This window comes from Aegilops tauschii, chromosome 2 (assembly GCF_002575655.3).
Source record: "Aegilops tauschii subsp. strangulata cultivar AL8/78 chromosome 2, Aet v6.0, whole genome shotgun sequence".
NCBI classification, from domain to species: domain Eukaryota; kingdom Viridiplantae; phylum Streptophyta; class Magnoliopsida; order Poales; family Poaceae; genus Aegilops; species Aegilops tauschii.
Genome location: NC_053036.3, coordinates 438,747,606 through 438,768,839, shown reverse-complemented (window position 1 = coordinate 438,768,839; position 21,234 = coordinate 438,747,606). Strand labels below are relative to the sequence as shown.

The following is a 21,234-nucleotide window of genomic DNA, read 5'->3' as shown; positions in this document are numbered from 1 at the left end:
GCAAAGATAAACTGTTCTTTGACAAAAAACAACATGTGCTAATAAAACATACTTGGATGGATATCACCTGATTTGTTAGGATGACGGATGATCCGTTTATCGCGACAGAGGTGGCTCAGGCAGATCAGTGACCCGATATAGTTTTGGCGGCTCGGGCAGACCGGCGACCTTAATATAATCCCGGCGGCTCAAAGCGGTAGGGGCGGCTCAACGCGGCTCTGGCGGGTCAACGCGGCTCCGGCGGGTTGATGTAGATTAAACTGTACGGGCGGTGACTTGCGCACACCTGTTTCATGAGTAAGCAGGCAGGTGCGGTCCGGTGCGTGACGATGCTGACACACACTTCATAGGCACAACATGGCACCACCTTTGCTGCACATAGAAATATACAAACCAAAGTAATTGCTCTTCTTGATTAAAATATGTATTAAAAGTAGATAGAAACAATAGCACCTGGTCTGCTTTATCAGATGAACACAAACACTGGCATTGAAATAATGCTGGACAGCGTTAGACGCAGTACCACCCACGTGGCCCCTTTTTTAATTCTTGCGTAGACGCTGGTGCTTGGCCCTTCACGTGGGTGGCGGGGCTGCAGCTCCAGAGTTGTGACAACGGGACTGCTGCTATATCAGCTTCAGTTCCCCGTTTTATGACAACATGCATGCCTTGGTGGCAGAAAAGAGCAGCTCCACGCGCAGGTGAGGGCGGTTTAAACACGGCCGGGGCGACTTCTAGCGACCACGGCTTGGTGGATGCTTAACACGGAGGCGAGGTCCGCGACCCGGTGGGTCCTTCACTTTCAAGGTTGGAGAACGGTGATCCGCCAGTGACGACGGGGTGAGGCAGCAAATCGGTCACGCGAAATATAGCGAGGCGAGGCCGACTTAAGCCATCGTGGGACAGGGTAACGTAACCAATCATGGCAGAAGCACGCAACGGCGCCGGCGACTCAGAAGTAGAAACCAGCAATGGCGCAGACGGCTCCGAAGCAGCAGCCCAAGGCCACGGTGGATTGAAGGCGAAGTAGGGCCGGCCCGCAACAGCTCGAAGCGAACGGTGACCCCAGCGGCTCAACGGAAACATCGCCGGTGCGGAGGCGTCGGGGCATATGGCCGCAGTGGCGGTGACCTGGCCGCGTGGGCGTGCTAGTACGGAGGCGAGGGTGATTTGACGCATGGCGATGGAGGCGACCGGACCGCGCAACGACGGCGGGTTAAGGCAGGCCCACTGCGGCGGTTTTGATGGAGGTGACCCAGCGCGGGGACGGCTCAGGAGGCGGCCGTAGTAGGAGCGGACGGCGAAATCCGGCGGCCCATGGGCGAGTCACCGGTGAGGCCGTGGTGTAGATCAGTTTGCAGACGAACGATGGCGGGTGGATGGCCGAGGCAAATCAGGCAGCTCGGGGCGCAGTTACGGCTGTAGTGGAACACAGAGACCACGGCGGCTCAACGCAGATGAAACTGTGGAAACAGCGGTTCAGACGCGGAAGAAGTGGCCTGCGGCGGAGGCAAGTTGCTCAGCCGGGCTGGCTCAGTGCGGGCACGGCGAGGCAGCGTGGGATGGAGACGAGGGCCGCGTGGCGGAGGTGCCGGTTCAGTTCCACATCAGCGGGGGCGGCTCGGCGACGCAGGGCCGCAATAGCTAAGGCTGAGAGCAGCAGCGGCTCAACGGGGTGTCTCACATGGCGGCGAGGGAGGCTGAGCGTGGGCGGAGTAGCACGAGGCCCAGGCAGCAGCGCGTTGCAGCAGTGGCGACTCACAGGCGACCGGAGGATCTGACAATACCCGAATCGCTGGTATCTTGTGATGACGACGCCAGCCGATGGGCGTTGAAAGCCTCTGTACTAGTACTCCGGTCCCCTTGCCCCCACGTGAGAAGCATTCAATTTTGCGAGATTTGAGCCGACGTCAATCGAGATGATTATAGTTTCAACTGTCCTTTCCTTTTAAAAATATTTTATCTGATCCTAGTGAAATTTGGAACTTGATGTCTTGTCTCTGTTAATCTTTCCTGCAATTGCTGGCCTACGTATATTCCCATCGGAGACTTTGGGCGTTGCTGTGTTGGTATTTTGAGGCTTTTCTTGGTGCGGTTCCATAGGCATACCTATATGATGTCCCTAAAAATAGTGTACGTGCATGTACCTTTTTCCAAATGATCAGCGGCGCTGGTAGTATTTTCATAATGGTTTTTGTTTGCCTCCTCGTAATTCTGCCAGACTGGCCGCACAAGAATCAATCTCTATCGCTGTGTACGAGTTGAATCGGCAGCAAGAACTTGTCGGTCTCGGCGATTTGTACAAGACTCCTGTCGGTCTCGGCCTCTTGCAGGCGGGTACTCCAAACATCGATCAGACTTTGGATCCCTTGTACATTGAAGGAAATAGCACCAGCAGCTACGAGTTGATGCTCCGTAACTTGTAATGTGTCCAATCAAACTTCTAACGGAAGTTGATGGTCTCAGCGACATGGTGATTTGACAGCTTGATGGATTTGCTAGATGCCACGCACAGCCCGCCGAGAAAAGTTGACCGCATCCGCCTGATTGCACAGCACATTGCATGACGACGGCGACGGACAAACTGTAACCCTAATTTTTTTCTGAACATAATTTTATCCTCGTCGTTCCAACTCATCGTTGATGATATAAATTCTTCCGTGCCGGCTATTGCTCATCCGGCGGGTTGTGAACTTCTCGAGTCCTGAAAAGATCCCTCCAAGAACTCAACACCACTGTGCGCAGGCCCCACGGTGGGCGCCAACTGTCGTGGAATTGTCACGGCAGATGTCCTTAGCGGGAGGACTTAGTCGTGAGGCCAGCGCATCTATGTAGTAGCTTGGGAGGGGTTGATTGGGATGTGAGAGACGCAGGGCGGATCAACGCACAAGACAAGGGTTTAGACAGCTTCGGGCCCCGGGAAACATCATCCGGTAACAACCCTACGTGCTGTTTGAGGCTAGGTCTCATTATGATCACGGGAGAGTCGCCGGCTCCGGCTCTCGGTGTTTAGCCCTAGATATTATTTCTTGTTGCTTGTCCCTCTTTGGGGTGCCCTGCCCCTCCTTATATAAGTTAGAGGGGCGGGTTACATGTGGAGTCCTAGTAGAACTAGGACTAGTCTATCTTTTCTTACAAGTTGAATACAAGTCCGGGTCTCGCTTCCTTGGTAGGAGAATATTCTTTATGCCTTTCTTCATAAACCGGCCCACCATAACATGAGCCGGCCTTCTGGGCTTTGGGCCTACTCTTCTATCTGACCCACCGTCGGGGCCATCATTAAGTCGCCAGGCTCGTGAGTCATCACACCAGTGAACCGCCAGACCTATGAGTCGCCAATCACCCGGCGGGTCACGATAAAGCGCCAGGTCCGGCCGGGTCATACTTCCGGCCGGGTCATACCGCGGGGTATATCCCCGACACCGGGGGTTTAAATAAAGATGACCCTCGGGCTCGCGAGAACCCGGGGGAAAAGGCTTAGGTGGCAAATGGTAAAACCAAGGTTGGGCCTTGCTGGAGGAGTTTTATTCAAGGCGAACTGTCAAGGGGGTCCCATAAATCACCCAACCGCGTAAGGAACGCAAACTCAAGGAACATAATACCGGTATGACGGAAACTAGGGCGGCAAGAGTGGAACAAAACACCAGGCATAAGGCCGAGCCTTCCACCCTTTACCAAATACGTAGATGCATTAATTAAAATAAGAGATATTGTGATATCCCAACATATCCATGTTCCGACATGGAACAAACTTCAATTTCACCTGCAACTAGCAACACTATAAGAAGGACTGAGCAAAAGCGGTAACTTAGCCAAACAACGGTTTGCTAGAAAAAGGTGGTTAGGGGCTTGACATGGCAATATGGGAGGCATGATATAGCAAGTGGTAGGTAGCGCAGCATGGCAATACAGCGAACAACTAGCAAAGCAAAGATAGAAGTGATTTCGAGGGTATGGTCATCTTGCCTGCAAGGTTCTCAGAGTTGTCGAAAGCTTGATCCTCGTAAGCGTACTCGACAGGTTCCTCGTTCACGAACTCGTCTCCCGGCTCTACCCACAACAAGAACACAAGCAAACGGAACCACAATCAATCACGGGAAATGCACAAGCAACATGATGCAATACATGAATGATATGCAAGATATGATATGCGATGCATATGCGTGATCCGGAAGAAAAATGATGAACAAGGCAGTAACTTGGCAAACCAAGCATGCCACTGGAAAGATGAGATGATTTCGGTCGAAATCGATATAAAGATCACCGGAAATGGATGCACGGTTTGCAAATGGCAAGCAAAACAAGAATGACACGAATCTGCGATTAACATCGTGATAGCACTTAAAATGCAACAAGTAACAATGCTACAGCACTCCAACATAGCAACAAAGCATATGGCAGTAATCTACAGGAGATGCTTGACAAAAGATGAACACTGAGCTACGGCTAGATCAGACCACAGCAGGTTCAAACAAGCATGGAAAAAGTGCAAAAGATAACAGGTTCACAGACTGAAATTACTGGACATGTCTGAAACAGCATCAGGTGGCAATGTTCAGAGCACAAAAACAACATGCTACAGGAATTTAACATGGAAAAACAAGGCATGGCAGTATTCTACTAAATGCATATGACAAATGTCCCTTACTGATCATAAGCCAAAAAGGACCAGAAGATATGATGGCAACCATGTAAACATAGCAAGTTCCGTTAACAGATCTCAGACTTAGCAGAAAACAGAGCATGGCAGAAACAATAATATGAAGGCATCTTGGTGAGCTTCATGCACTCAGCAGAAACAATTCATGACAAAACAAGCATACCTACAGCAAGATGGCATGTTTATGAAGCTATCCATGGCAAGAGCAAGTACATAGCATGTATGGAACAATTACAACAAGCTTGGAAAAATTGAATAACACGTAAACAATCTCCCAGAAATATTTTATAGCAAAAGTAGAGCAAGATTGAGTCATGCAACGGCACTCCATATATTCAAACAAGGGCAGGAATGGATCAATTACAACAATATCTATAAAATATCCTTAGTGAACATCTCCAAAATATGCATGGATCTCTCTGTAGCATCAAGTTTACATGGCAACAAAATAACAGCAGACAGACTTAGAAATCACCATGTCCCTGAAATCAGAAACATTACGGAGCCTAGTTTGCATGCTTGTGCTAGTCACCACAGAGGTCACAAAAATACATAGCATACTCCACTGGAAAGATAGCATGGCATACATCAAAACAAATGTAGAGCTCATGCCCATAAGATGCACAGATTAAATGCAACAAAAATAACAAATCCACAAGTTCTGATAAGTAACAGCAGATAACAGCAACTAGCACTCTTGCGCCAGAGATTTGGGCATCAAGATGGACTCAAATAAACATGGTGCAATGGAACAAAATGAAGAGCATCACGAGGTGAATATTTCGATATATTACACGCACGAAACGGAGCTATATGCAGAGAGTTATGATGCGATGTACATGGGCATGTACTGTAAATATTTCATGACGTAGAAAAATCGGGGAGAAGAGAAAAGTCAACGCACGTTCGATGCGATCTGGATCGGGACTCGTCGAGGTCGCCGGAGCCAGGGGAGGCGCGGCGGTCGGGGATGGAGCTCGGAAGGAAGGGAGGAGGCGGCGGGGCGTCGGGGAGCGCGGAGGAGAGGGCGGCGACCGGGCGGCGGCTTGGCCGGACGGCGGCCTCGGGCGGCCGGAGGCGGCGGTGTGCGGCGGCGCCGGCGGCGTAGGGCGGCGAGGCGGCGGGGCTGGCGGCGCGGGGCGCGGTGAGCGGGCGAGGCGGCGAACGGGCTCGGGGGCCCGCGGCGGGCCTGGTGGGCCTGCGGCGCGGGGGCGGCGGACGCGCCACGTGGCGGACGCGGAGTGGCTGCGGGGCGGCGGCGGCTTCGTCATGCGCGGTACGGACACGTCCGGCGGCGCCGGAGGGCGAGGTTAGGGTTTGGACTGGAACGTAAATCGGGAGGGATGCAAATATATAGGTAGAGGGAGCTAGGAGAGTCTAAATGAGGTGCGGTTTTCGCCCACACGATCATGATCGAACGACCTAGAGCATGGAGATGACTTAGAGGGGTTTTGGGCTGGTTTTGAGGGGGGGTTTTCTACAACCACAAACGGGCATTGCGGTTACCCGGTTAACCGTTGGAGTACCAAACGACCTCCAAATGGAACGAAACTTGACCGGTGGTATACCAAGGCCACTTGACAAGCCTCGGTCCATTCCGAGAGCGTTCAACACCCGCTCATGAAAGAAAACAAGAGGGGTGCGCCGGAGGAGGTGGGAGCGCCGGATTGCAAAACGGACAACGGGGAAAATGCTCGGATGCATGAGACGAACACGTATGCAAATGCAATGCACATGATGACATGATATGAAATGCATGACATGAACAAAATACAAAACGACAAACAAAACCCGACCACAAAGGGAATATCATAACACATAGCCGGAAATGGCAAGAGTTGGAGTTACAAATATGGAAAGTTACATCCGGGGTGTTACAACACTCCACCACTACGAGAGGATCTCGTCCCGAGATCTAGGACTGAAAGAACTCCGGATATTCAGAACGGAGATGGTCCTCGCGTTCCCAGGTGGCTTCTCGGTCGGAATGGTGCGACCACTTCACTTTCAGGAATTTGATTGACTTGTTGCAAGTCTTGCGCTCAGTTTCTTCAAGAATAGCAACGGGGTGCTCATGATAAGACAAATCTTCTTGGAGGTCAATCTCTTCGAAGTTGATGGTGCGCTCAGGCGTCTTGAAGCACTTGCGGAGCTGTGACACGTGGAACACATCGTGCACGTTCGCGAAGTTGGAAGGAAGCTCAACTTGATAGGCGAGGTCGCCTCTTTTGCCAATGATCTTGAAAGGACCCACGTATCTAGGGGCAAGCTTCCCTTTGATACCGAAACGACGAGTGCCTTTCATTGGAGAGACGCGGAGGTAGACATGGTCTCCGATCTCGGAAGCCAAATCATGGTGCTTACTATCATAGTAACTCTTCTGGCGCGATTGCGCGGCTTTGAGATTTTCACGGATGATTTTACACATTTCTTGAGCCTCTATGATCAAGTCATTGCCAAGAAGTTGGCGTTCACCAGTTTCTAACCAATTGAGAGGAGTACGACACTTTCTGGCATAGAGAATCTCGAATGGGGCCTTGCCCGAACTTGCTTGGAAGCTGTTGTTGTAGGAGAATTCGGCATATGGAAGACAATCTTCCCATTTCATGCCAAAGGAAATGACACAAGCCCTGAGCATATCTTCAAGAATTTGATTGACTCGCTCGACTTGGCCACTAGTTTGAGGATGGAAAGCTGTGCTGAAGCGAATGTTGGTGCCCATGGCCTTCTGGGAGGAGTCCCAGAACTTAGAGGTGAAGATGCTTCCACGATCTGAAGAAATCAATTGTTGAATGCCATGCAAGGAGACAATTTTGGAGGTGTATAGCTCTGCCAACTGAGCTGCTGAGATGGATTCTTTGATTGGAAGGAAATGAGCCACTTTAGAAAGCTTGTCAATGACAACAAAGATAGCATCATTTCCGCGCTTGGACTTTGGAAAACCAGTCAGGAAGTCCATTTCGATATGATCAAACTTCCATTCTGGGATAGCAAGAGGTTGGAGGAGACCAGCTGGTCGTTGGTGTTCTGCTTTCACTCTTCGACAGACATCACATTCATTCACGAATTGAGCAATTTCTCGCTTCATTCGAGTCCACCAATACGACTGCTTGAGGTCATGGTACATCTTCATACTTCCAGGATGAATGGAAAGAAGAGAATTGTGTGCCTCGTTCATAATGACTTTCCTTAGATCACCTTTAGGAACCACAATCCGGTACTCGAAGAATAAAGTGTCTCTGTCATCAATGCGATAGCACTTGTATTTGGAAAGGCCCTTGTCGATACCACGTTTCACCTTCTTCACCATGGCATCAAGAAGTTGTGCCTCACGAATTTGATCTTCCAAAGTAGGAGAGACTATGAGGTTGGCAAGAAAGCCTTGAGGAACAACTAGAAGATTCAGCTTGCGGAAAGCTTCACAAAGATCCGGTTGGAATGGCTTGAGAATTAGGTTGTTGCAATAAGCCTTCCTGCTTAAAGCATCTGCAATGACATTGGCCTTGCCTAGAGTATATTCAATACTCGGATTGTACTCTTGAATCATTTCGACCCATCGAGTCTGCCTGAGGTTGAGGTTGGGCTGAGTGAAGATGTACTTGAGACTCTTGTGATCGGTGAATATGTCCACTTTTCTTCCCAACAAGAGATGTCTCCACGTTATTAATGCATGGACAACTGCCGCCAACTCAAGATCATGAGTGGGGTAGTTCTTCTCATTGGGCTTCAACTGACGAGAGGTATAGGCCACAACTTTCTTCTCTTGCATTAACACAGCACCGAGACCTTGGAGAGAAGCATCACAGAAAACTTCAAATGGCTTGGATTCGTCAGGAGGAGTTAAGACAGGAGCTGTGACGAGTTTCTCTTTGAGAGTGTTGAAAGCAACATCACCCTCAGGAGACCAGACATACTTCACATGCTTCTGGAGAAGGTTGGAAAGAGGCTTTGCAATCTTAGAGAAATTCTCAACGAATCTTCGGCAATAGCTTGCAAGACCAAAAAAAACTTCGGAGCTGCTTGACATTCTGAGGAGGTTCCCAATTCACAATTGCGGACACCTTCTCGGGATTGACAGCGATGGCCTTGGCAGAGATGATGTGACCAAGGTAAAGAACTTCATCAAGCCAAAACTCACATTTGGAAAACTTCGCATAGAATTGATACTCTCTGAGCTTGTCGAGCACCAATCGCAAATGTTTGGCATGATCCTTCTTATTCTTGGAGAAGACCAATATATCATCGAGATACACCAGGACGAATTCATTGGTATAGGGGTTGAAGATGAAATTCATCATCCGAGAGAAAGTTGGAGGAGCATTGACAAGGCCGAAAGACATGACAGTATATTCATAAGAACCAAAGCTTGTTCTGAATGCTGTCTTGGGAATATCTTCTTCACGAATGCGAATCTGATGATAACCCATACGAAGGTCAAGCTTGGAGAATACTTTGGCACCTTTGAGTTGCTCGAATAGCTCATTGATGTTGGGAAGTGGATACTTGTTCTTGATAGTCTTCTTGTTCAATGGACGGTAGTCGACACAAAGTCGGTCCATGCCATCCTTCTTCTGGACGAAAAGAACACCACAACCCCATGGAGATGAACTCGGTCTGATCAAACCCAGACGCTCTTGCTCATCGAGCTGTTTCTTCAATTCCTTCAGCTCCTTGGGTCCAAGCTTTTAGGGACGCTTGCAAACGGGTTCAGTGCCCAGCTCAAGATCGATAACGAACTCAACTGGCCGGTGAGGAGGCATACCCGGAAGCTCTTCTGGAAAAACATCTTGGTACTCACAAACGACTGGAATTTGAGAGACGGCATTCAATTCGCCCTTCTCATTGAGAGAAAACAACCGAATGGTTTCATCACGAGCGGCATAAATGATAACATCCTCAGAAGAGTGTGTCAATTGAATTTCCCTGGCAGCACAATCAAGTTGAGCCTTGTGCTTAGAAAGCCAGTCCATCCCGAGAATTAGATCAATATCCGAGTCACCAAGAACAACTGGAGAAGACAGTAATTTATAGTTTCCCATCTTGATGGAAACATCCGGGACACAATTATTAGATGTCATTTGCTTGCCCGGAGACACAACCTTCAACGGGATAGGAATCTTTTCTGTCACAAACTCATGCTTGGCAACAAAAGGTCTTGAAATGAAAGAAAGAGATGCACCAGTATCAAAAAGAACTTTTGCAGGAATATCATTAACTGAGAGATTACCCATTATCACATCAGTAGATTCCTCCGCTTGAGCTGCATTCATCATGTTCACCTTTGCAGACTTTGGATTATGCTTGACCACTGCATTGCTGGAAGATCTGACAGGAGGAGGAGGCAGAAGACGCTTTTGGTTGAAGCACTTGTTAGCATAGTGACCTTTCTGCTGACACTTGTTGCAAGTCACCTCTGAGAGTGGACGGTGATAAGGAGCATTGGACTTTGGAGCTTGATTCTGAGACTTGTTCTGATATCCAGAGTTGGAAGAGTTGGAAGAACCATGGCCACCTTTGTTCTACTGCTGGTAAGGCTGATGAAATGGAGGAGGAGGAGGCAACCAGAACTTTTGTTGCTTAGCAGCCACAAGTGAGGAAGAAGAAGACTGAACTGTGTCCCTGACTCTCTTCTTAGAAGCCTCACACTTGAGCTGAGCAGCCTCTTGCTTCAGTGGCATGTTATAGAATTGATCAAACTGAGTAGGCTCAACAAGAACGAGAGCTAACTGCAGATCCTCTCTAAGGCCACCTCTGAAATGATAGATCATGCTCTTTTCATCAGGAACGTCTTGTTTAGCGAAGCGAGCAAGTTTCTGAAACTGGATGTTGAATTGATACACAGACATGTTGCCTTGCTTGAGATTGCGGAACTCCTCACGCTTGCTCTCAACAACACTTTGTGGAATGTGGTGCGCTTTGAAATCCCGACAGAAGTCAGTCCAAGTGATCACACGACCTCCTCTGGAATCTTTGTATTGTTGATACCAATCAGCAGCTTGGTCCTTGAGCTGAAAAGAAGCGAACTTGACATAGTCCTCAGGCCTGACATTGCTACATTCAAAATGCTTGTTGATGTCCACGAGCCAATCATCGGCATCTGTGGCCTCGGCACAGTAGCTGAAAGACTTGGGCTGATTTGTGAGAAACTGGTTGAGGGTAGCAAAGTGAGACTGATTGTTGCCTTGGCCTTGATTCCCTTGATTGCCTTGCCCTTGGGTGCGTTCTTGCAAGAGTTGCAGAATCATCTGAGCATTGGCGTTGGTGGGTGCCATGATAGCTTGCCATGCCTCCGGAGGCGGAGGTGGTGGCGGAGGGTTCGCTTGACTCCCTTCATTGCGATCCGGATTCTGACGCGTTGGCGGAGCCATCCTGAAGAGGGTGACATCCGTTAGCATCTTGATAGACAAATAGACAAGTAGAATCAACGGATAGAAATTGCAACATATAGTCTTCACAATAAACATACGAACGAGGATGAACGAATGAATTCCATAGTAAATCATCACACTTCCATTAAGTTGAGAAGCCACTTAGAAAAAGATATGGAATCAACATATGACTTCGAAGCAACTCGAATACCACAATACCAAACAAAACACAGTATTGGCTTGCAGAATAAGCCGGAACGAATATATGATAGATATTTCGTCCGAAGTTTTCATGGTGGGGCCCACACGGGCTCGATCGTACAGCACCATCATGTACAAGGCAGTGCACATGACATACGAAGCGTCCCCGAGTCGGCATAGCCAAGGACTCTTTAAGACACTACGAGACCACTGTAAAACCAACCGTGGAAAGGCGGACCACTAGACGTCGAACCCCAATCTCATATCATGCGTCTGTCGGAAAGATATCCTAAGAGCTACTTGAATTCCCACTTATAAACTCCCGAAACTTTCTGGTTATGCAATCTGGTGTTGGGGATACAGGGGACACAAAATATATCACCCAAACTAGCAATCCCTAGATCCAGCTGTATCCATCCGTCAACACATAACTAAGAAACCTTCGGAAATCGTCTACCTCAACCTTCGGAAAACATCCGTTATACGAGTTATGGCAATACTCCCGAACTCCCGCCCCAGTACTGGGTGGCGTCGAGGTGATCTCACCAACAACTGCATAAAAGAGATTTCGATGTCGGCGAAACTCAGGTATTCCAGAACTGCAACGATAAAATTGTGACGACAACACCTCGGAGCTCAACTCCCCGGGACACTGCCACAACCCCTAAATGTCAGGAGGCACCAAGAACAATGTTCTCGTCACAAAACCATCGGAACGATTCTAAGATACCCGCGTGATCCTAAATTTTTTTTAGTGAAATTTGAGGAGAGAAGAGTCAAAACTTCTATGTCAGGAGACCTCACCAGAGCGACGAAGGGACTGAGGAGTAAAAAGAATCCTACTCTCCGATATATATAATCCTAAGACTCAAAACATTTTTGTTCTAGACTCAACAACGCCAGCGATTCGATCAAGCAGGGGGGCTCCTAAGTCGGGGATGGCTCTGATTACCAACTTGTAACGCCCACGATGCGGCTATATCTCCCACGTGTCGAGGCACGACTTAGAGGCATAACTGCATTGTGGTTTTGTCGCAAGAAGGGTCATCTTCACACAATCCCATGTAATGAACAAGAATAGGATAACGAGAGTTGGCTTACAATCGCCACTTCACACAATACATAAATATAATTCATACATCATCCAAAATACACACATAGACCAACTACGGTCAAAATCCAAATGAAAATAAGATAACCCCAAATGCTAGATCCCCGATCGTCCCAACTGGGCTCCACTACTGATCATCAGGAAAAGACACCATAGTAACGACCACGTTCCTCATCGAACTCCCACTTGAGGTCGATCCCATCATCTGCACTGGCATCGTCAGCACCTGCAACTGTTTTGGTAGAATCTGTGAGTCACGAGGACTCAGCAATCTCACACCCGCAAGATCAAGACTATTTAAGCTTATAGGAAAGGATGGTGTAATGAGGTGGAGCTGTAGCAGGCACTAAGCATATATAGTGGCTAACATACGCTAAAGAGAGCGAGAAGAGAAGCAACGGAACGGTCGTCATCTAGCAATGACCAAGAAGTGATCCTGAACTCCTACTTACGTCAAAGCATAACTCAAACCGTGTTCACTTCCCGGACTCCGCCGAGAAGAGACCATCACGGCTACACACACAGTTGATGTTTTTTAATTGGGTCAAGTGACAAGTTCTCTACAACCGGACATTAACAAATTCCCATCTGCCTCATAACCGCGGGCACGACTTTCGAAAGATAATACCCAGCAGGGGTGTCCCAACTTAGCCCATCATAAGCTCTCACGGTCAACGAAGGATAAACCTTGTCCCGGAAAGACCCGATCAGTCTCGGAATCCCGGTTTACAAGACATTTCGACAATGGTGAAACAAGACCAGCAAAGCCGCCCGAATGTGCCGACAAATCCCGATAGGAGCTGCACATATCTCATTCTCAGGGCACACCGGATGAACACTACGTACTACTAAAATCAATCCTCGAGTTTCCCCAAGGTGGCGCTGCAAGTGGCTCTAGTTTGGACCAGCACTCAGAGGAACACTAGCCCGGGGGTTTAAATAAAGATGACCCTCGGGCTCGCGGAAACCCGGGGGAAAAGGCTTAGGTGGCAAATGGTAAAACCAAGGTTGGGCCTTGCTGGAGGAGTTTTATTCAAGGCGAACTGTCAAGGGGGTCCCATAAATCACCCAACCGCGTAAGGAACGCAAACTCAAGGAACATAATACCGGTATGACGGAAACTAGGGCGGCAAGAGTGGAACAAAACATCAGGCATAAGGCTGAGCCTTCCACCTTTTACCAAATATATAGATGCATTAATTAAAATAAGAGATATTGTGATATCCCAACATATCCATGTTCCGACATGGAACAAACTTCAACTTCACCTGCAACTAGCAACGCTATAAGAAGGGCTGAGCAAAAGCGGTAACTTAGCCAAACAACGGTTTGCTAGGAAAAGGTGGTTAGGGGATTGACATGGCAATATGAGAGGCATGATATAGCAAGTGGTAGGTAGCACAGCATGGCAATAGAGCGAACAACTAGCAAAGCAAAGATAGAAGTGATTTCGAGGGTATGGTCATCTTGCCTGTAAGGTTCTCAGAGTTGTCGAAAGCTTGATCCTCGTAAGCGTACTCGACAGGTTCCTCGTTCACGAACTCGTCTCCCGGCTCTACCCACAACAAGAACACAAGCAAACGAACCACAATCAATAACGGGAAATGCACAAGCAACATGATGCAATACATGAATGATATGCAAGATATGATATGCGATGCATATGCGTGATCCGGAAGAAAAATGATGAACAAGGCAGTAACTTGGCAAACTAAGCATGCCACTGGAAAGATGAGATGATTTCGGTCGAAATCGATATGAAGATCACCGGAAACGGATGCACGGTTTGCAAATGGCAAGCAAAACAAGAATGACACGAATCTGCGATTAACAGCATGATAGCACTTAGAATGCAACAAGTAACAATGCTACAGCACTCCAACATCGCAAAAAAGCATATGGAAGTAATCTACAGGAGATGATTGACAAAAGATGAACACTGAGCTACGGCTAGATCACACCACAGCAGGTTCAAACAAGCATGGCAATAGTGCAAAAGATAACAGGTTCACAGACTTGGTGAAATTACTGGACATGTCTGAAACAGCATCAGGTAGCAATGTTCAGAGCACAAAAACAACATGCTACAGGAACTTAATATGGCAACCAAGGCATGGCAGTGTTCTACTAAATGCATATGACAAAAGTCCCTTACTGACCATAAGCCAAAAAGGACCAGAAGATATGATGGCAACCATGTAAACATAGCAAGTTTCGTTAACAGATCTCAGACTTGGCAGAAAACAGAGCATGGCAGAAACAATAATATGAAGGCATCTTGGTGAGCTTGATGCACTCACCACAAAGCAATGCATGACAAAATAAGCATACCTACAGCAAGATGGCATGTTTATGAACCTATCCATGGCAAGATCAAGTACATAGCATGTATGGAACAACTACAACAAGCTTGGCAAAATTGAATAACACGTAAACAATCTGCCAGAAATATTTTATAGCAAAGGTAGATCAAGGTTGCGTCATCCTATGGCACTCCATAAATGCAAAAAAGGGCAGGAATGGATCAATTACAACAATATCTACAAAACATCCTTACTGAACATCTCCAAAATATGCATGGATCTCTCTGTAGCATCAAGTTTACATGGCAACAAAATAATAGCAGACAGACTTGGAGAAATCAGTCCCTGAAATCAGAAACATTACGGAGCCTAGTTTGCATGCTTGTGCTAGTCAACACAGAGGTCACAAAAATACATGGCATACACCACTGGAAATATGGAATGGCATACATCAAAACACATGTAGAGCTCATGCCCATAAGATGCACAGATTAAATGCAACAAAAATAACAAATCCACAAGTTCTGATAAGTAACAGCAGATAACAGCAACTAGCACTCTTGCACCAGAGATTTGGGCATCAAGATGGACTCAAATGAACATGGTACAATGGAACAAAATGAAGAGCATCACGAGGCGAACAGTTCGATATATTACACGCACGAAACGGAGCTACATGCAGAGAGTTATGATGCGATGAACATGGGCATGTACTGTAAATATTTCATGACTTGGAAAAATCGGGGAGAAGAGAAAAGTCAACGCACGTTCGATGGGATCTGGATCGGGACTCGTCGAGGTCGCCGGAGCCAGGGGAGGCGCGGCGGTCGGGGAAGGAGCTCGGAAGGAAGGGAGGAGGCGGCGGGGCGTCGGGGCAGCGCGGAGGAGAGGGGCGGCGACCGGGCGGCGGCGTGGCCGGACGGCGGCCTCGGGCGGTCGGAGGCGGCGGTGTGCGGCGGCGCCGGCGGCGTAGGGCGGCGAGGCGGCGGGACTGGCGGCGCGGGGAGCGGGCGAGGCGGCGAACGGGCTCGGGGGCCGGCGGCGGGCCGGCGCCGCGGGGGCGGCGGACGCGCCACGTGACGGACGCGGAGTGGCTGCGGGGCGGCGGCGGCTTCGTCCGGCGGCGCCGGAGGGCGAGGTTAGGGTTTGGACTGCGAACGTAAATCGGGAGGGATGCAAATATATAGGTAGAGGGAGATAGGAGAGTCCAAATGAGGTGCGGTTTTCGCCCACACGATCGTGATCGAACGACCTAGAGCATGGAGATGACTTAGAGGGGTTTTGGTCTAGTTTTGAGGGGGGGTCTTGCTGCAACCACAAACGGCATTGCGGTTACCCGGTTAACCGTTGGAGTACCAAACGACCTCCAAATTGAACGAAACTTGACCGGTGGTATACCACGGCCACTTGACAAGTCTCGGTCCATTCCGAGAGCGTTCAACACCCGCTCACGAAAGAAAACAAGAGGGGTGCGCCGGAGGAGGTGGGAGCGCCGGATTGCAAAACGGACAACGGGGAAAATGCTCGGATGCATGAGACGAACACGTATGCAAATGCAATGCACATGATGACATGATATGAAATGCATGACATGAACAAAATACAAAACGACAAACAAAACCCGACCACGAAGGGAATATCATAACACATAGCCGAAAATGGCAAGAGTTGGAGTTACAAATATGGAAAGTTACATACGGGGTGTTACAATACATGGCTTGGGGAAACGCCGTTAGCACTTCAGTATCCGTCCCTGTATCGTATTGTTCAACGACGTGATGCTCTTGTGTCCACGATTTTGCAGTCTATTCCCCTTAATATTCAGTTTAGGGGGGCGCTTGTGGGCGACCGGTGGGAAGCATGGATTCATTTGGTGAGTAGACTGATGGAGGTTCAGCTATCTCATCAGCGTGATCAGTTATGTTGGAAGCTTACTAGGTCTGGACAGTTCACAGTTAAGTCGATGTATATCGATGTCATTAACTCTAGTGTTATTCCTAGTTCCAAAGAGGTTTGGAAAGTCAAAGTTCCTTTGAAAATTAAAGTGTTTATGTGGTTTGTACATAAACAAGTCATCTTAACAAAGGATAATTTGGTTAAGCGCAACTGGACAGGATCTACTAGGTGTAGTTTTTTTGATCGGGACGAATCTATCAAGCACCTCTTCTTTGACTGCCCGTTGGCAAGGGTTTTGTGGCACACGGTGCATATTGCCTTTAACATTACTCCTCCGAATTCGGTCAGTACGTTATTTGGAACGTGGCTGGTTGGGATAGAGTCCGAAACAGCTAGACACATTCGTGTAGGAGTATGTGCTTTGTTGTGGGCAATTTGGAATTGCAGAAATGATTTGGCTTTTAACAGAACAACAAACATTCATTTTTTGCAGGTTTTATTCCGAGCTACTGTGCGCTGATCCGTATGTGGTCGTTACTCACTCCGACGGAGGTCAGGGAGCGTTTGGTTACTGGATCTGTCCAGTGGGAGATGGTAGCACGGGATATCTTCAACCGGTTTGGATGGCGGTCATGTAATAGGATAGGCAATTAGTTTACCTATCTTTGTTTTGCCAGCCGGTTGTGGCTTTTGGCCATATTGTTTTTGGCGTTGTGGCTCTTTGTGAGCTTGCCGATTTTTTGTTTTCAGACTATAAGACCTTGTTGAACTCCTTTATTTATTTATAAATGTGCCTGTATGCATCGTTCTGATGCAGAGGTCGGGAGTCCCCCCTTTTCGAAAAAAGATGAGTTCATGACCAAATGAACCACCTTCCAAGAACACATACATTCTACTTACTAATGACACACTTGTCACATTCATATATTCTCTAAAAAAATCAAATCAGCTTTGCAAAGACGAGAGTACTCACCAAAGGTGCAAGTGGCTCCAATGGAGACCTCGTGCCAGGAGTAGCCGGTGGCCACCCTGACGGTGATGATCTCGACCGCACCTCCCACTCGATCTCCCCGCTGCCGCCACCACCACGGATGCCACCGGCATCGCTGCTGCTGCTGCTGCTACTAGACCTACTGATCTTGGAGGAGCTCCTCCTGAAGAGCCTCTTGGGGTTGGGGCACCTCAGCTTCAACATCGTCGCTCGGATGGCTCTGCTGTTGTGCCTTGCAGTTGGTGCTGAGGCAGTTGAGAGCTGGTGGTGGCTGTAGGAAGGAACAGGGCTTTGCTGTGTATATATAGGAGGCAAGCTAGCTAGGGAGGCAATGGGGGCTGCCATGCAACAGGACAAGCTTTGGGAGCGTGCACCTGTTTGTGAAAGGCGTCAACGTAGGAGACACTGCGACAGACGAACTTGGCACAGTCCAAAGCCGCAAGAGCTTGCGGAAGTGTTCCTCGACAGAAGAAAAAGTGAAGGTGAGCAGAGCTTATATTAGTGCGATCGAGAGCATCCATGAAGCCATGCCGCTGACACGGGGCCCGTGTGGACTCAACGTCGCAACGAGATCGTTTCAGATGGACAATGACAAGCGGGCCCCAACAAAATGCGAGTTCATGAACATGTCAATTTACACGTCAATTTATCCTTACCACCGGTGTGGCCGTACTCTATCCCTCGAATTAGGGTAATGTTGTCAAAGTGCCAGGTACCTCTAAGTAGGGCGTATGATCTACTTGTTAGAAGGGAGAGAGGGATTGGTGGAATAGTTGTTGTATTGCTTGAGCCTCGTCGGCATATATATAGGAGTACAATGATCTACTTGGAGTACAAGACAAGTCAGAACAAATCCTAGTCTATCTCGTCTTTCCTAATAAACAATATACTCAACATCCCCCCGCAGTCACAACGGTAGCGACGCAGACGGTGAGACTGGAGAAGAATCCGAAGGCAAGCCGACGGACACCCCCCCACAGTCATAGCGGTCGATGCATCGCGGAAGTCATGGCTGGAGTGGAAACCCGACGAGGTTGTTCAAGCAAGGCGGTAGCCCTTTGTGTCGTTGTCGAGGTAGCCGAGAGCGTGGGTGGTGGAGCCGTGGTCGAGGTAGCCGTGCGAAGAGTGCCGTGGTCGATGTCGAGTCGGGGTGGCCGGTGTCGAGGAAGTCGCCTTGGAGCCGCGGGCGCAAGGAGGCGCCGAGTTAGTCATGGGCGCAGTGGTGTCGAAGTAGTGGTGCGCCGGCAGGAAGACGTTGTTGACGACGCGTCGCGCCGGGGTTGCCAACCCCGGGGACACATCGTAGACGAAGGTACGCGTTGGTGTTGCCAGCACCGGGCATGGGTAGACGGACGAAGACGAAGTTGACGAAGCGCCGCACCAAGCTTGCCAGGCCCGGGGACACGTCATAGATGAAGGCACGCATCGGTGTTGCCAGCACCGGGCATGCGTAGACGAGGGACCTGCATGAGCTGTACGCCATGTCGAAGAAGTCGGAGAGGCCAGCAGAGAAGAACTTGACGACGATTGCAGCGTCCATCGGCGCGGGGCCAATGTCACCAACGGTGGTCGGAGTAGACGAAGTGGTCGGGGTAGATGACGGCGACGCTGACGATGGGCTGGTGCTGGACGAAGACGAAGGAGGTGGACGGGCGGCTGCGGCGGCTACGGGGGTAGCGGCGGCGGCGGCGTGACGGCGACGGCGGTGGCTAGGTTAGGAGCGCGGCGGCGGTGCTCGAAGTAGGCGAAGAACCCTGACTACGTGACGAAGACCGGCGCGGACGGTGGCGTTCCCGCGCCAAGGGAGACGGCGCGGCGCATACCACGGGAGGTCAACGCGCGGTGACGGTAGAGTGGACCGCGGGCCGCGGCGCTACGGCCCGAAGGAGCGACGCAGCGGCAGCGGGCAGGTCGGGGCGACGGCAGGAAGACCACGGGGCGGCGGCGGGGACCGCGGGTCGGGGCGACGGCAGGAAGACCTCCGGGCGGTGGCGGGGACCGCGGGCCGCGGTGCTACGGCCCGAAGGGGCGGTGTAGAGGCGGAGCGCGGGTCGGTGTAACCGCGGGGACGGCCTCGGGGCGGCGGCTGGGACCGCGTATCGCGGCACTACGGCCCGTAGGGGCGACGCAGCGGCGACACACGAGTCGATGCAGCCGCGAAGAGAACCACGGGGCGGCGGCGCTGCGGCCCGACGGGGCGACGCAACGGTAGCCCGTTGCTCGATCGACGGAGGGGCGCGCTGAACTCGGAGACAATCTTCACGGGACCTGCGGAGGCGCGCGTAACCGACGGGCCAGGTCGGTCGCGCGGCGTAGAAGAGACGGATCGCGGCGGCGAGCGGGTGATCAAGCCGATCGCACGCGAGGTCGGGGACGCCGCTCGATGGAGGCGGGGTGGCGGCGGAGTCCGAGATGAGGCCGGCGACGACGGACGGCGTGGGACGTCGTGCGGACGAGCTTGTCAGCACCGGCACCCGGGCTGCCAAAGCAGCGCCGGCGCCCGGGCAGCGAGGCCCGAGGGACCAGCGGAGCAGCGACGCCCGAGTTGAGGTAGCCGACGAGCCTGACGCAGCCGTCCCGACGCAACCGAGGACGAGGCCGGCGAGGTAGACCGCCGGGCAGACGCGGCGAAGGCGGGTGACGTGGATCGATGGGCGGGCCAGCGCACGAGCGACGGCTATGATTGGCTGTCGCATGGCGCGAGGCCGCTGTGTAAGGGCGATGCAGGTTTCCCGGTCGGAGCAGGGTGGTGACGGCCGGCGCAGGGCGATGGGCGGACCGACGCGCGGACGGCGGCTGGCCTTGACGGGCCTCCTTGGCGCGCGTGGACGCCGGGTCGGAGGAGAGGCCGGCTGGTCGCGCCGGGGTTGGAGTAGAGGCACACGAGGGTCGACGGCGGCGACGGGCGACGCAAACCGATCAAGACTAGATGAAAAAACAGAAGAAAAAAAACGCTGATAAAAAACAACCGGCGAGAGAGCGAAAAAACCCGGAGCAAGGGCTCGGGAAAAAGACTCTCTAGAGCAGCTGGCCAACACGGCCGGCGGACGAACCCTAGGTACGGGCGGCATGGCCCCCGACGGCGCGGCTAGGTTTGGATCGATTAGGCTGATACCATGTTAGAAGTGCGAGAGGGATTGGTGAAATAGTTGTTGTATTGCTTGAGCCTCGTCGGCATATATATAGGAGTACAATGATCTACTTGAAATACAAGACAAGCCAGAATAAATCCTAATCTATCTCGTCTTTCCTAATAAACAATATAGTCAACACTACTCCTTATGTCCCATAATGTAAGAGCGGTCCAATCTCCAGTTCTGCACATTCTGTCCCAGCTAAGAGCTATTGGATGATCCACTGAATGCGTTCACGTCAAAGTGGTCAACCCGGGTTTGGCCACTGCTTTGGCTAAAGTGAGTGAAATGTTTTGGGAGTTGCAAAATGGCCATACATGCTCACATGCACATGGGGTTGGCAAAAGAAAAACGCATGACACGACGATTAGGGTGGTCGGTTAGGACACAAACCTAGCGGGATTAATGTAATGCCGGTTGGTCCCAAGTTTTCCCGGCTTGTGTCTCGCGGCTGATGAGCACGCACGGCATGCACAGGGGCCAAAAGGTTTTGATTGATGGAGTGATGATTGAGATGAGACTACTAGTACGTGCAATTTCTACTCTTGAATTATTAACCCAGTTGCTACC

General features: G+C 50.4%; 1 pseudogene; it reads right to left on the bottom strand.

The window, feature by feature from the left end:
• LOC109781084 (BAG family molecular chaperone regulator 3-like) overlaps window positions 1-17,734 on the bottom strand; it is a 59,514-nt pseudogene extending 41,780 nt beyond the window's left edge.
• Between the last annotated feature and the right edge of the window lie 3,500 nt (window positions 17,735-21,234).